The 14755-nt window shown below is 37.2% G+C and overlaps 1 protein-coding gene and 1 long non-coding RNA gene across 7 annotated transcripts in view; one reads left to right on the forward strand and one right to left on the reverse strand.

Annotated features, from left to right (window-relative positions):
* The window catches only part of EYA4 (EYA transcriptional coactivator and phosphatase 4), a 298595-nt gene that overhangs the window by 90920 nt on the left and 192920 nt on the right, over window positions 1-14755 (reverse strand). The window lies entirely within an intron of this gene.
* Window positions 6073-9952, forward strand: LOC105531090. The gene is made up of 2 exons (XR_001004737.1): window positions 6073-6193; window positions 9609-9952. It is a non-coding gene; the product is annotated as an uncharacterized LOC105531090 (long non-coding RNA).

The raw sequence follows: 14755 nt of genomic DNA on the forward strand, positions 1-14755 counted from the left end.
AACCAGGAAAAAGAACTGTGCAGTAGCCCAAAGAAGCTACACATGCTTTCATGAAAGAGAGAAACATACAAGATAAATAAAAGTTGAGAGAATTTCTCACCAACAACCTGAACTATAACAAATACTAAAGGAAGACCTTGAGATCACAGAAAAGATACCAGACTTTTGAAAACTCAAACCTACAGGAAAGAATTCAGAATAACATAAATGTAAATATATAGGTAAAGATAAGAGATTATCTTTTATTTTTCTCTTAATTCATGAAAGACAGCCTATTGAAGCCAAAATAATTGCATTATATACATGGACTTATAATATAGATGTAATATGTGACAACAGTAGCAAAAAGTGAGGTGAAATTATATTTTTCGAGGTTCTTTCATTTGGCATGAGGTGTTATATTAAATTTGGATAAGAGGTTAAGTTTAGGGTACATGCAGTAATCCGTAGCGTTAAATGTTAAGAAAAATACCATCAGGTATAACAAAAAGCCAACAGAACGATTAAAATAGCATTTTAAAGAATTCGATTAACCCTAAGAAGCCAAAAAAAGGGAAGGAAACAAAGAATATATATGAAAAAATGGAAAACACAAAGCAAGATGGCACACTCGAACTCAAACACATTGATGATTACACTAAATATCAATGAACTAAACACTCCAATGAACAGCCAACTATGGTCAGATTAGATTATACAACCAAGACCTAACTACGGAGGATCTACAAGAGAAGCACTTTAAATATCAGCATATTGTGCTACTATAGTACACTGCCCAGACATCCTGAAGAACTCATTCCCATAGCTGCTCAGAGTGTTACCAACTGGCAGCTTTCAACTGAGTTCCTTCCCAAAACTTGCCCTCAACTAAAGAAGGTCACTGTGCCCAAAAGCACACTCTTTCTGAGGGCAGCCCTCATCTACTGACTGGTCAATGGAGGGGTAAAATGACTATTCCCTCTTACCCTAAGGGTCACCATAGTCTCATAAGACTAGCTGAGACCTCTGTTGCAACGGTACTACAGATCAACGTCTCTTAATCTAGCCCTGCTTCTTTCATGCCCCTCAAAAGGAACTAATACTGAGAGCACAACCCAAATAAACTCCTGCAGGAAATACTTTAGCATCTGCATCCTGGGAACCTGAAAAGTGATTAAGGCCCAAATAACTGGAGGGTCAAAGAATGGAAAATGACATACCACGCAGATAATTAACATAAGAAAGATGTTCAAGCTAATATTACATCACATAAAACGGGCCTCAAGATGAAGACTATTAGCAAATATAAAGAAAAGAATCGGAAAATGATGAAAAACAATAAATTATTCAAGAAGACATAACATGTGCCTACAAGCAGAGTTACAGAATACATGATGCAAAAACTGACAGAATTAAAGGAAGAAACAGATAAGTCTATGATCATAGTTGGAGCTTTTATGACACACTTTTCACAGCAACCAACAGAAGAAAAGTAGACAAAAATAAATTTTAAAAAATATACACGTAAGATTTGGAAAGCGTTATCACCAATGTGACCTAATTGACAGTTTCAGGACACTAATACCCAGTAATGATAAAATGCACACTATTTTCAAATGGACATGGAACATCTACCAAAAGGATAGACCTGGGCTATAGCTGGGCTATAAAGTAAATATTGATAGATTTTAAAGTTGAAATGTTACAGGGTATGGTATCTGATCACAATGAATTAATTTAGAAAGCAATGGTAATAAGATATATAAAAAAATCCCCAACATTTGAAAATTAAACACTGCACTTCTAAATAATTTGTGAACCAAAGAAAAAAAATACAAGTAAATATAATAAATGTTTAGAACAAAATGATAATAAAAAGATATCAAATCAAACTGTGGTGTGCAAATAAGGTAGTGATTAATGAGAAGTTTATATCTTTAAATGGTTATATTAGAAAAGAAGGATTTAAAATCTGTGACCACTTTAAGAAACTAGAGGAAGAAAAGGAAATTAAACAGAAGGTAAGTAGAAGGAAACAATAAAGAGTAGAAATAATTGAAACAAAATTTGTGAACAACAGAGAAAATTTACATATTCAAAAGATGATCATGAGAGATACTGGTGATTTTAAAAGGGTAATAAGGAAGTATTATAAACAATACTATGCCAATTAATTCAAAGACACACAAAATCAGTGAATTTCCTGAAAGATACATATATAAAATTTGACCTAATTAAAATAGAAAATGTAAATAGTCCTGCATTGATTAAAAAACTGAATTCATGATTAAATATTTATCAAAAAAACCTCCAGGCTCCAGGGTCATATGGTTCAATTAATAAATACTAGCAAACTTTTTTGCTACTATTATTTAAAAAAAATTTAAAAAACAATTTTTTTTTTACAAATTCTTTCAGAAAAAATAGAAGGAAACACTTTTCATTCCATAATAGGAGATGAGAATTACCCTGACCCCAAAACCAGAAAAGGACAATTTTAAGAAAAGAAAATATGGATATATAATTTTTATAAACATAGATGAGAAAATATTTAAAATATTCTCAATTCAAACCCAGCAATAGAAAAAAATCATGACCAAGTGTGCTTTATGCCAGTAATGTAAAGCTGATTTCACATGTGGAAATCAATGTAATTCAATATATTAACATAATATTATTTCCATGAGTGCAAAAAAAATTTGACAATATTCATCATCCATTCATGATACAAACTCTTGGCAAACTAAGAAAAGAAGTGTTTTTCCTCCATCTGATAAAGGCACTCTTGAAAAATCTATAGCTTATATCATATTCAATGATGAAATACTGAATTATTTCGGTAGCAAATCAAAGACATCTTCTTTTCCTACTTCACCACAATATTCTACTAGCAATCTTAGCCAATACCAGACAAAAATAAAGAAATAAAATAAGCAAAGTTTAGAAAGAAGAAACTTTAATTCACAAATGATTTAATGGTTTATAGAAAAAATTCTGGGACATTCATCCCCCAAATCCCCAAACTACTAGAACTAATGAGTGAATTTACCAAAGTTACATGTATAAGGACCTTGCCAGTACTAAATAAAAATATTAACTAAAACATTATAACTTTAGTCAATGCCTCTCTAGTTCAAATATTGAAATATCAAAGCAGTGATTTTTCAGAGGGACGGAAGTTGGGCTAATCACAGTCCAGCTCCAGTTAAGTTCAACAACTTTAGGAAGGGTCTCAATGAACAGATCCTCACCTTAACTGCCAGAGGAAAGAACTACCACTTTTTGGGGAAATAAAACACAAAAGAAATATTATGCTTCAATCTCTATTGATTTATTGTATATAATGTTCAGAACATTATAAATATTTTGTGACCTAACAAAAAGCAGAAAAATATGACTCCTAGTGGACAGAAAACACAGTAAATAAAAGCAGACCTGTATATAACCCAAGTGTTGAAACTAGCAGATAAGGATTTTAAAACTAATGTGAATATATTAAGTAACTTATAGGAAAAGATACACACACAAGGTATATAAATGTCTATATGCCATATATAGGTATTAATATATACATATCTGCCATACATCCATCTGTCATATACAGATCAATACATATATGTATATAATATATATAAAATATATATGTATTGTTAGATATGAGTTCTAAATTTCTTTTCAAAGAATCAATATGTCAGTATGTTCAATTCTTTGCCTTCTACTTTTAAACTTAACTTCCTCATAAGGCAACGTTTTTCGATTACCTGCTCCACCCTGACGCATTTCAATCACCTATTCCACCCTGACTCATTCCAATTACCTGCTACCTCCTCCACCCTGACTCATTCTCCACCCTGCATGACCATTTTTTCCCACCAGACAACTCAACCTGTCACTCTCTTTAAATTAGCGAATCGGAATTAGTTTAGCCATCTAACCCTAGCCAATAGGGGAAAGACACAGCAGCAGGGGCTACGTGTGTCAGGGATAAGAACCCCTTTTCCTCTCTTGTCCAGGTGTGCGCTCACCATTGCTCCATCTGTAAGGGTGCACCCTCCAATAGAAGTACATTACATTGCCTTGCTGAGAATTAAAAAGAAAATTTTATATTTGAGTGCTATTTCTTTTGTGGCACTGAAACTTTATTTATAACAGTATGTATCTCTATATTGCATATGGAGAAGAAATGGAAACTCTTAAGAATTAAATAAAATTTTTAGAATGAAAATAACAATACATTACATAAGTATTATTTGAGTGGACTTAACAGCATATTGGACATTGCAAAAGAAAGGACCAGGATATCTGAAGCTAGGCCAATGCAAATTATCCAAACTGAAGCACGGAGGAAAAAAGTGGGAGTGGCAACTGAATTGAGTATAAGTAACCTGTGTAGTATTATCAAAAACAAAAACAAAACAAAACAAAAAAACAACAGGAGAAAGAGAATGATACAGAATAATATTGGAATAAGTAATGGCCAAAATTTTCCCAAATCTGATGAAAAACATCAACCCAAGAGCCTTACATCACCATGACCATCAAACAGGAAAAAGAAAAAGCACAACTGAACGCATCATAGTCAAATTCTGAAAATAAGAGAATGCTTTATTAAAGCCAATCATAAGAAATGCATAGAGGGAAACAAAAATAAAGTTATATCTGATTTCCGAGAAATCCAAACTTAGCTCTCATTATATATCTTCTCTTTACAAATATAATGAGTACTATCCTGTCCCAATGCCTTACCCAGACATTCACAGCTCTCCATTCAGCTTTATCTTCAAGTAATCACTACTATACAGTTTCCTGTATCAAAAATGATTATTTTACTATTGTCACAACTTCCCCTTCACAATTTTAGCTTGTACGGCATCTTTCTTGTCTGATAGCTCCTGAAAACCATCTTAATCAATGTTTAAATACCTCAGAAATGCTACTTTCTCCATGAAGCTTTTTCTGGTCCTCAAAACCAGAAGTGACCTGGTCATACTGTCACACTTTTGTTATATTATTTTTACCTTTCTCTGCAGCACTTTTCATACTCTGTCTTAATTTATTGTCATTTGTGTACACGTTTTTCTAGAAAACAAATGAAAAACAAAAGCTGCCACAGGATGTCTGTGATAACAAGATTCTTTTTCATTTATCTTTGTTAACTCCTGAAGTGCCCTTCCTATTAAAAGATGCAAATAAACAGTTGTCAAACTCAGTAGCTTCCAAACTACTAGATTGTTAATTGAGTAAAAAAAGTAAGCACCTCAAATATGTGTACATATTTATTTAGGTGTCATTTATATGTGCTAACGAATTATGTACATTTTTATACAGGCACATTATAGAATATATTTAAAAGCATAGAAAGGAAGTAATAAGAATGAAATAACATTTTATAAAGAGTTTTTCAGATTACTTGACTATAATTCCTGTCTATGATAGAGTAACTGGGACCTAATATTGCCACTGTAAAACTAAAACTAAGGAAACAACATTGGAAACAATTGTTTAGATAGCACAGGGCTTGGTCCTTGAGAGAAGAAAAAAAGTGAGGTTAGCCCTTGTGCAGTAAAAAGTGAATCGTCCAAACTCAGCACATTCAAAAGAAAGGCTTGTCCCTTAACCAATTCCTGGGAGATAACCTTTAAGCCCTTGGAATATCTTAACTTATAAGAGTACCTGTGTTTAGCTGGAGCCCTGGGCCACACCAGACACTCTATGCTAACAATGATGATAACAACGTGATTCTTGGTGGGGGCTTTGGGACACGCAGAATCAGTCTGACTTCTGAAGGGGCTAAAAACAGTAATGAAGATCAGCCACATGGGTGGTCAGACATGTTTATATAACTGACCTCCAATAATAGTAACCCCTGGGCACTAAGGCTTGGATGAGCATCCGCCGTTGGCAACACTCTGCATGTACTGTCACACATTGCTGCAGGGACAAATAAGTGCTATTTGTACAACTCTGGACAGAAGACAACTGGAAATGAACTCTCGGTTTCTCCTGAACTCTGCCCCATATGCCTTTTTCCTTTGTTGATTTTAATTTGTATTATTTCATTCCAGTGAATCTACTGAAGATTCACTGCTATATCCTTATTGCCTGCAAAGCTGCCTGAAAAAGTAGTTTCTCAAGAAACATTAGAGTAATAAATGAATGACTGAAATGGTGTGTAAGCCATAACCATCTTAGAAACAGCTGTGAAATCAAGCATGTGAGTGTGACAAGGTGAATTTAAGTGTGAAAAACTGGGAGAAATGAGTTTAAATGGCAGTCAGGAATCAGAAGATTTGCCAATCATGGAACAAACAGAAGAAAAAGAGGTAAAATCCAAGAACAAAGATGAGCTCAAAAACAGTACCAAGTAGTATCTGTAGCACACTCCGATAACAGACTTAATTACAGTAAACGCTAAATGCTCGTGATGTCATTATCTTCTACTAGACTCGCCCAACCCAAAGACTTTTAATTTAAATGATCAAACAAATTAATGGTTGCTTATTACATGTAAAGCAGTGTCACAGGTGTTAGGATTGCTGAGTAAAAAAAACATGACCCGACCCTCAAGGAGTTTACCATCTAAATGACAAAGCAGGGTCCTGTGAATAGAAATTTAAAGTATAGTAAGTGTCCATAAAGTGGAACAGATAGAAGTTAATGTAAACTTAAAGATTCTAGAAAATGTCCTCAGAAATTCTTAGCTGGGTTTTGATGAATTCAAATAAGGGATCCTGGGGGAGGTATCTGCTCAATGATATCACTGAAGCCACAAAGTAGTGTAGGGGCTCATAGCCAATCTGGACCACATACAAGATGAGTAAAGAAGGAACACTGGTCAGGAATAAAAGGATGGCGCACACACCACAAAGAAGAAACAGAAAATGTTGCCCCTGAAAAACAAAAACCTCAAAATAAAAATAACCTTGGCATTTTACATGCCAGTCCACAGGAAACCAAAATGCAATTATCTAGATATTTACAATTTAGTTACTTACACTTGAATTCATTTAGGTGGGTCAATGTTTCTTGCAACTAAGAGTCTTCGGAGAACAGAGATACACTATTGCTACTAAGAATATGGCGAAAATATTCCTGTATTTCCTTTCATATGCTTTGTGATTAATTTAATTGTGACACTTCAGATTCTTTTTAATCCCAATTTATACAGAATGTAAAATATATAAATTTTACCTTAGGTTTCAGCAACAGAAAATGATTAATGGGTACCAGTTTTTACTGTATACATACTGTATGTGATATGGTTTAGGTTTTGTGTCTCCACCCAAATCTCATCTTGAATTGTAATCCCCATAATCCTCATAATCTCCACGTGTCAAGGGAGAGACAAGGTGGAGGTAATCGAGTCATGGGGATGGTCTCCCCCATGCTATTCTCAAGATAGTGAGTGGGTTCTCACAAGATCTGATGGTGTCATAAGTGTTTGGTAGTTCCTCTTGCGTTCATTCTCCTTCCTGCTACCTTGTGAAGAAGATGCCTTGCTTCCCATTCGCCTTTTGCCGTGATTGTAAGTTTCCTGAAGCTTCCCCAGCTATGCAGGACTGTAAGTCAATTAAGCCTCTTTCCTTTATAAATAATCCTGTCTTGGGCAGTTCTTTACAGCAGTATGAAAATGGGCTAACACAGTATGACACAATCTGTGTTTGGTTTTTCTCATATATACTATCACCTTTAATCTTTAAAATGACATATTAATATACATATTATTTTCCACACTTTGTAGATGAAGAAATTGAGGCTCAGAGAGGATACACAGTAGTCCCAAGATCACAGATAGAAAGTAGCAGCAGAACTTGAACTCATGTTTATCTGATGCAGAGCTCACACTGTTTCTAGCAATTTAAGTCACTTTATTTCATTCACACTGTGAAATCACAATCAGGAATGCACATCCCTGAAATAAAACATTTCGAATAGTTTTCAAAGGTTACTAAAGTCAATATAAGCATCTGCTCTGCCAAGTTTACACTGTTAATAATATTTAAAGGTAGTCATCTTTTTTTTCCAGGATGTTTATTTCAACCCCTTGTTAGCGGTCCTTATGTCATAAGGCCATTTGAATATTAGCATCTTTCTGGACAATATAAAAAATGAACTTAGCCATAAACACAAAAACTTGGGAAAGAAAGAAAAATGTAAAGACATGTAACTAGTTTCTGGGGAATTTTTTTCCTGCAATTTTTCTGTAGCATACATGGAATTTCTTTCTAATAGTTTGAAATATCCTCTTCAAACCCAAGAAAGGGGAAGCCTTACAACTGTGCACTTTAGAGTCTACTCTAACTCAGAAGCCATGATTCATTCTGTACAGATCCTGGTAATGAGTCATGGTTCTGCTTATTTATAGGTTGACTCCATCAGTTGCTCACAACCCCAGGAATGCAAAAGCATCCTTGACGTTCAAAGACTCCCACTCTCATGCCACCTTTTTCTCTTTGCATAAAGTGGACATGGGTCTATTTCCCACATTCTCAAGAGTCCACCAAAAAAGCAAATCTGCATTTGACCATCAGAATGATTTTAAGGGCAAGACTTGCTCATAATATTTTTTCCTATGTGACATAAGCCTCAATTCTCCTTAGCTGAAAAGTAAGAACAACAACAATAGCTTCTATTCACATAATTAGAGTGTAAGGCACCACCAGGGTAGGACTGTTTTCTAATTGTTCATGGATTTTTTTCCCCTATTCCTAGAATAGTGGAGTATGTTTAGTGGATTCTAATGAATAAAAGGAATAGAAAAAAATGTAGATGAAGTCATTTGGTTACTTGGAGTCAAATGTAGTCTAGTTCAGCAAACACTGCTTAAGCATCTGCTATGTTCTTGGGACAGTTCTTAGAATACAAAGAATCTTCAAAGATTCCCACAGGCCAGGCAAGAGAGCAAGGGGCTAGGTAAAGGGAGATGGGATTAGTTCTCCGATGCAAATGCATGTGGAAGTTTCTTTCTTTTCCCCCCCCCCCTGAGATGGAGTCTTGCTCTGTCACTCAGAGCTGGAGTGCAATGGCACGATCTTGGCTCACTGCAACCTCTGCCTTCCAAGTTCAAGCAATGCTTCTGCCTCAGCTTCCCAAGTAGCTGGGACTACAGGCACATGCCATCATGCCCGGCTAATTTTTGTATTTTTAGTAGAGATGGGGTTTCACCATCTTGGCCAGGCTGGTCTCCAACTCCTGATCTCCTGATCTGCCTGCCTCAGCCTCCCAAAGTGCTGGGATTACAGGTATGAGCCACCGCACCCAGCCTGTAAGTTTCAATATTTTTATGTGCAGTGTTAGATCTCCCCAGTGAGGGGCGTGTGTGTGTGCACATGCATGTTTGTGTGTGTCTGTGTCTGTGTGTGCATACGTGGGTGTACGCTTTAGAGGCAGAGAGGAAAAAGATATTGTGGAATAAAAAAAGTAATGAAGTACCCTGATCAATTTAGATCACATGAAAATTAGTAGGGCATGCCACTGCTGTGTATCAGTTCCGACTTTCTGGAAAAAGTACGGGCATTTAAAAACGTCAGGTAACAATGCCAGGTCATGTTAAACCAACATATTTCAGATTAGGATCCAAAAACCACTTGTCACAGTTTGTAGCCCTGAGCCAGTGACTCTGCTGGCAGGCGGTCAGGGAGATGTGGCTCCTCTCCACTGCACAGTGTCTATATCACTGATCAGGTGGATAGATAGTCCCAGAAGGAGGCCCTCACCAACCCATTTCCCCAGACATAGTCAGAACTGGGGTCAGCTGCACAGATGGGAACCGCAGGAAGAAGAAGACCCTTAACAAGGACCAGGAAAGTGGGGTATGCATAAAGAAAGGAAGCTGTTCTTGCAATGTGCCAGTGACCTCATGCCTGTCCCTGAGGCCAGCATGACTGCTTGCAGTGTAAGCGACCCATCTGCCAGGGTGACCTCAGGCCTCAGAGTAACAGCAAGTAAAGCCATGAACACACTGTTCTCTGGACACTTTTACAACTTTTCCTTTCCAGGGCTTACAGCTCTAGACTTGAGACCTGCAACTCTTCCCCTTTGTTCACTATGACTCTAACAAATTTAAAACATGTCAGTTCCCTCCACCCCCAAGAAATGTGAATAAATACTTCCAAAAAGCAGAAGCATTTCCCTAAATTTTTGTTTTTAAAAGCCCCCCTTAATCGGAAAACAAAGAAATAAACAAAAATCCAATGGATGCTCCAATCATTATTTGAATGGCACAGGATTCAGTTTCTGTCAGATCAGTTCAAACTATCATGAATGAAGCAGGAAATTATTTTCCTGTAGCAAGTAGTGAAATAAAGCCATAAGACTACAATCTAAACATTTAATGCCATCAATTATACTAAGAAACATATCAATGTTTTTCTAAGAAAAAACTCTACTAGTAAAGATCAAACTGTTCAGAGGATAAACAAATCTAGATTTTTCCAATACTAGAATGTCATACTAACAAGAGCAAAGCATTGATATAATGTACCAAAAAAAAGGTAGTAACCTATTAAAATGATTGGATTTCCAGTTCTGAAGGGACATAAAATGTCCCCAATCCAAAATAGTGTATTGTGCTTAAGGCTATGAGAGCAGCGTTAAGAGTCTCTACTGCCAACTAAAACCTGAATTTTAAACTCTGCCTCATTTACCAGTCATGGGACCTTAGTCTCAAAATTGGAGATAATAATATCCTCTGGGAGGCTAGTGTGTGAATTAAAGATCACACAAAAAAAGCATCCAAAGGTTGGCCTATAGTGCATGCTTCATAAATTTTATTACTACAGTCACTTCTAAAACACAGACAATGAAACAGCCTGATTTGCCTATTTGAAAACCTGTAGTGTCAAAAAAATCATTTTCTTAAGAGGCAGCCCTTTCATTTTCAGATAACTTACACTACTAGAAAGTTTTCTATCCATGGCTTTCCTGGAACTTTGGCTCAAGAAAATTCACCTATTGTCATGGGTCAAGTCTAAACCTTCTTTCATGTAACAGCCTTTCACATAACAGTCTTTCACACATCAATGATCCGTCCTGCCCAAGAGCTTTTTCTCTCTCAGGAAGGGCATCTTCAGTTCCCTCAGTCCGCTTAATCCATCTCAGACTCTTTTAAGATCTCCAGGATTCTTCTTTAACGGTGGTCCCCACAGTCATGCAGTTGTGGTCCAAGACAGTTCAAGGTTATTACAACTCTCACTTGTCAGTGTAGCCTGAAGAGTACATTAGCTTTATCCTCAGACACTGTGCAGTCCTAATTCATGCCTACACCCAGCCATCAAAATTCCTAAGTCTTTGTCCCATGTGATGCTTGAGAGCCCTGTGTCCTCCCAGTCACTCACCACACATGCAGTTGCTATTTGGGCCCAAGTGAACAGCTTTTCATGTGTTTCTCCTAAATGCTATCTTGTTGGACTTGAGTCCACTGTTTCAGGCTGTCTGTTAGATTCTGACTCTGCTGTTCAATATCCTCTTTCCCAGTGAAGTTACTATGTCACCTACAAACTTTCTTAGCATGCCCTCAATGCCCTCATAATAAACATGTTGGCCGGGCATGATGGCTCAGGCCTGTAATTGCAGCACTTTGGGAGGCCGAGGTGGGCAAATCATGTGGTCAAGAGATGGAGACCATCCTGGCCAACACAGTGAAACCACGTCTCTACTAAAAATACAAAAATTAGCTGGGTGTGGTGGCACATGCCTGTAGTCCCAGCTACTTGGGTGGCTGAGGCAGGAGAATCACTTGAACTTGGGAGGCAGAGATTGCAGTGAGCCGAGACCGCCCCACTGCACTCCAGCCTGGTGAAAGAGCGAGACTCCATCTCAAAAAAATAATAAATAAATGAACATGTTGAAAAGCGCAATGCCAAGGGCACATTTTAAAGAGGGCACTAGAGGTATATCTCCAGATTTATATCAGTTCATCAGGAATAGTTATTGAGCTAATTTCTGTCTTTTTCTCATAAATATCTGAGCCTTTGGCATGCACTTTGCTGAATTCTGTGTGTGCTAAGTGTAATGCATGTCTTTCTTCTTCCTTTCTGGTACTGCTATCATAAAAGACTATGAGGTTACTCTGGCATGTCTTTTGCCTACAGAACTTACATTGGCTTCTCATTATCACTGCCTCCTAAGTATTTAAATTTAATCATTTGAGAATTTCATTTTAGAATCAGCAATTCACAAGAAGTTCAATGGTTCACTGATCTATAGTTTATTATGTTATACAAAAATACAATTGAAGAGAATTATTTTTAAAGCAAATTTCATGATGAAATCTACGTAAGGAATGTGCTTTTATTAGATAACAATATGGATTAGGAATCAGGGACATGAATTTACGTCTGTGATCCACCACCTAGAAAAAGTTAATGGGTGTGTGTAGATGGGTTTCCAAATATCTTCTCGGGTTTACAAGGCTAACTAATAACTAAATAACACTGAGACTCTTCCATAGACAGGCATTCTGTAGTCCTTTCCTTTCTCTGCCAAGACATTCTGTATCTTTATGAGGTTACCCAACCCATTCAGTTTGAGTGCAAGGAAGTTAGCACCTGCCACGAGGGATCAGAATGTGAAATGTGATGAGAGGGCCCTGTGATAGGTGCCTGACCTTAGCAAACAAAAATAAAACCTTAAAAAAAAAAAAGATGAAAATGCAGTAACACACCAATCAGAGTGTATTTGTCTGTCCCTGAATAGGGGCCATTAAAGTTCCACTCTATAGCAAGCAGTGGTTGAAGTTGTGTACGATTCATGGAACAGCAGTGTCAGGAGATGTCAGGGAACTCCCTCACTGTCCCAACTTTTGACACTACAACATGATAGTCTCCGTGAAAAAAAAAAAAGAAAAAAAGTCAACCAGTCATCTTAGTGATAGGAACTTGGGCCCATTTCTCATCTGGTGTAATACTTCACAAAGCAGATCCAAACACAATGCAGCGCCCCTGAAATCAGCAGGAGCTCAGCACTCTGTTCAGTGCCAAAGAGCAAGATGAGAAATGGGGCTGGCATAAATATTCAATTGGGAAGTTATGGCCAATCTCCTTGCGCCGTGTGTTTAGTGCAACTCAAAACTGCTCCACCTGGTCCCTGCTGGCTCCCTCATGTCTACCAGGGACTGGCAGCTGGGAGGCAGGCTGAGCCTTGGAGATCTTTTAATTTGCTGTAGCACCAGGAGAGCAGGCAGGAGGGATGACAATGCATATGCTGGGATTCAATTACAGAGCTGTCTTTTTCCCAGGTGGGAGGCACCACTGACTGAAGAGAATTCAATGCTTCCGTTTGTTAAGGTCTCTAAGGAAATGACTGGTGGTTTGCAAATGCTGGGGGTGGGGGTGGAATAATGCACCATGGTCTGCCCTCATGACAAAGATATTGGCCAAAAAAAAAAAAAAAAAAATCAAGAAAATGGAGTATTTTGTTGGGTTCATGTGTTATCTTTACTTTTCACTTATTTTCCAAAATGAAATCATTCTGTAACTTCTGCCCTATGAATCTCACTTCCAAAAAAGTTTTTAAATATTGGATAAAATTAGATGTTTTCCAACCACGAACATTTAAGGGGAACACACAATGTTATAAATTTAAAGCACTCCAACAGTTCCTAAAAGTTCCACAAAAATACCTGCGATATAATTCTTTCTTTACAACAGAAGGTTATAATAACACTAATTTTAAGGAGACTGATCTCAATAATCTGTGATAATTTGTCCTTGCTGAGGGATGGTACACTTCATATTGCACTGGCTTCAAAACAAAGTTCATCAAATACAAGAGTAAGATTGCATGAGGAGTGATTAGTCAACTAGCGTCAACTGAATGATTTTTTTTTTTTATACTTTAAGTTCTAGGGTACATGTGCATAACGTGCAGGTTTGTTACATATGTATACTTGTGCCATGTTGGTGTGCTGCACCCCATATGAATAGTTACTTTGCTAATTACAAATCAGTATCATCTATTTATTATAGTAGATCTGTCAGTGCTATTACTTGGACAAACTCCCTGAACAGGTAGCTTTACTTTATTATATATTTCAAGGAAACAAAAAGTTACATTTGTTTGAACTTTATCTCCCCAGGCCACACTTGCCCTAGAACAGCCTATTCTCCCCAAGGTAGTTAGAGTAATAACCAATTTACTGCAATCAGTCCTCTGTTCTAAACCCTCTACTGCCTTCTCATGTCTCTTAGAGTAGTTCCCAAATTCCTTCCACAGTCTCTAAGGCCTTGCTTCCTCACATGGCACTCTGATGCCCCATTTCTTGACCTCATTTCCTAGGTGATTCCCCTCACTCACAGAGCCCCAATTCTCTACATCCCATCTCCCCAGTCTAAGCTGCTGTTTGTTGAACATACCCATTGTGTTCCCAGGTTAGGACCTCTGCACTTGATTTCCCCTTTCTCAGGAACACAGTTCCCCCAGCCATCCTCCATGTCCTGTGTCTCAGCTCAAACATCCCCTGTTCAGAGATTCCCTTCCTGCTCTCCTCATACAAAATGAAAACGTTTGTACTAATTGCCTACTATCCCAATATCTCATTTTATTCTTCTTCAAGGCAATTATCTCCCTGACATAGTGTATATTGGTTTATTTAATTGGCTCTCCCTCTAGAATGTATACTCTATGAGAGCAAGAAGCCGAGCACACAATGCTTATCACATAGTAAGTGCTCAATGAACACTTGTTAAATGTATGAATAAATTTTCCAGTAATTTCAATTAACCTGCCTAGTTAGACTTAGCTACCCAGGCTTTACTGCACTACTCAATATTACTAG

The sequence above is a fragment of the Mandrillus leucophaeus genome, unplaced genomic scaffold (assembly GCF_000951045.1).
Source record: "Mandrillus leucophaeus isolate KB7577 unplaced genomic scaffold, Mleu.le_1.0 Scaffold864, whole genome shotgun sequence".
NCBI lineage: Eukaryota > Metazoa > Chordata > Mammalia > Primates > Cercopithecidae > Mandrillus > Mandrillus leucophaeus.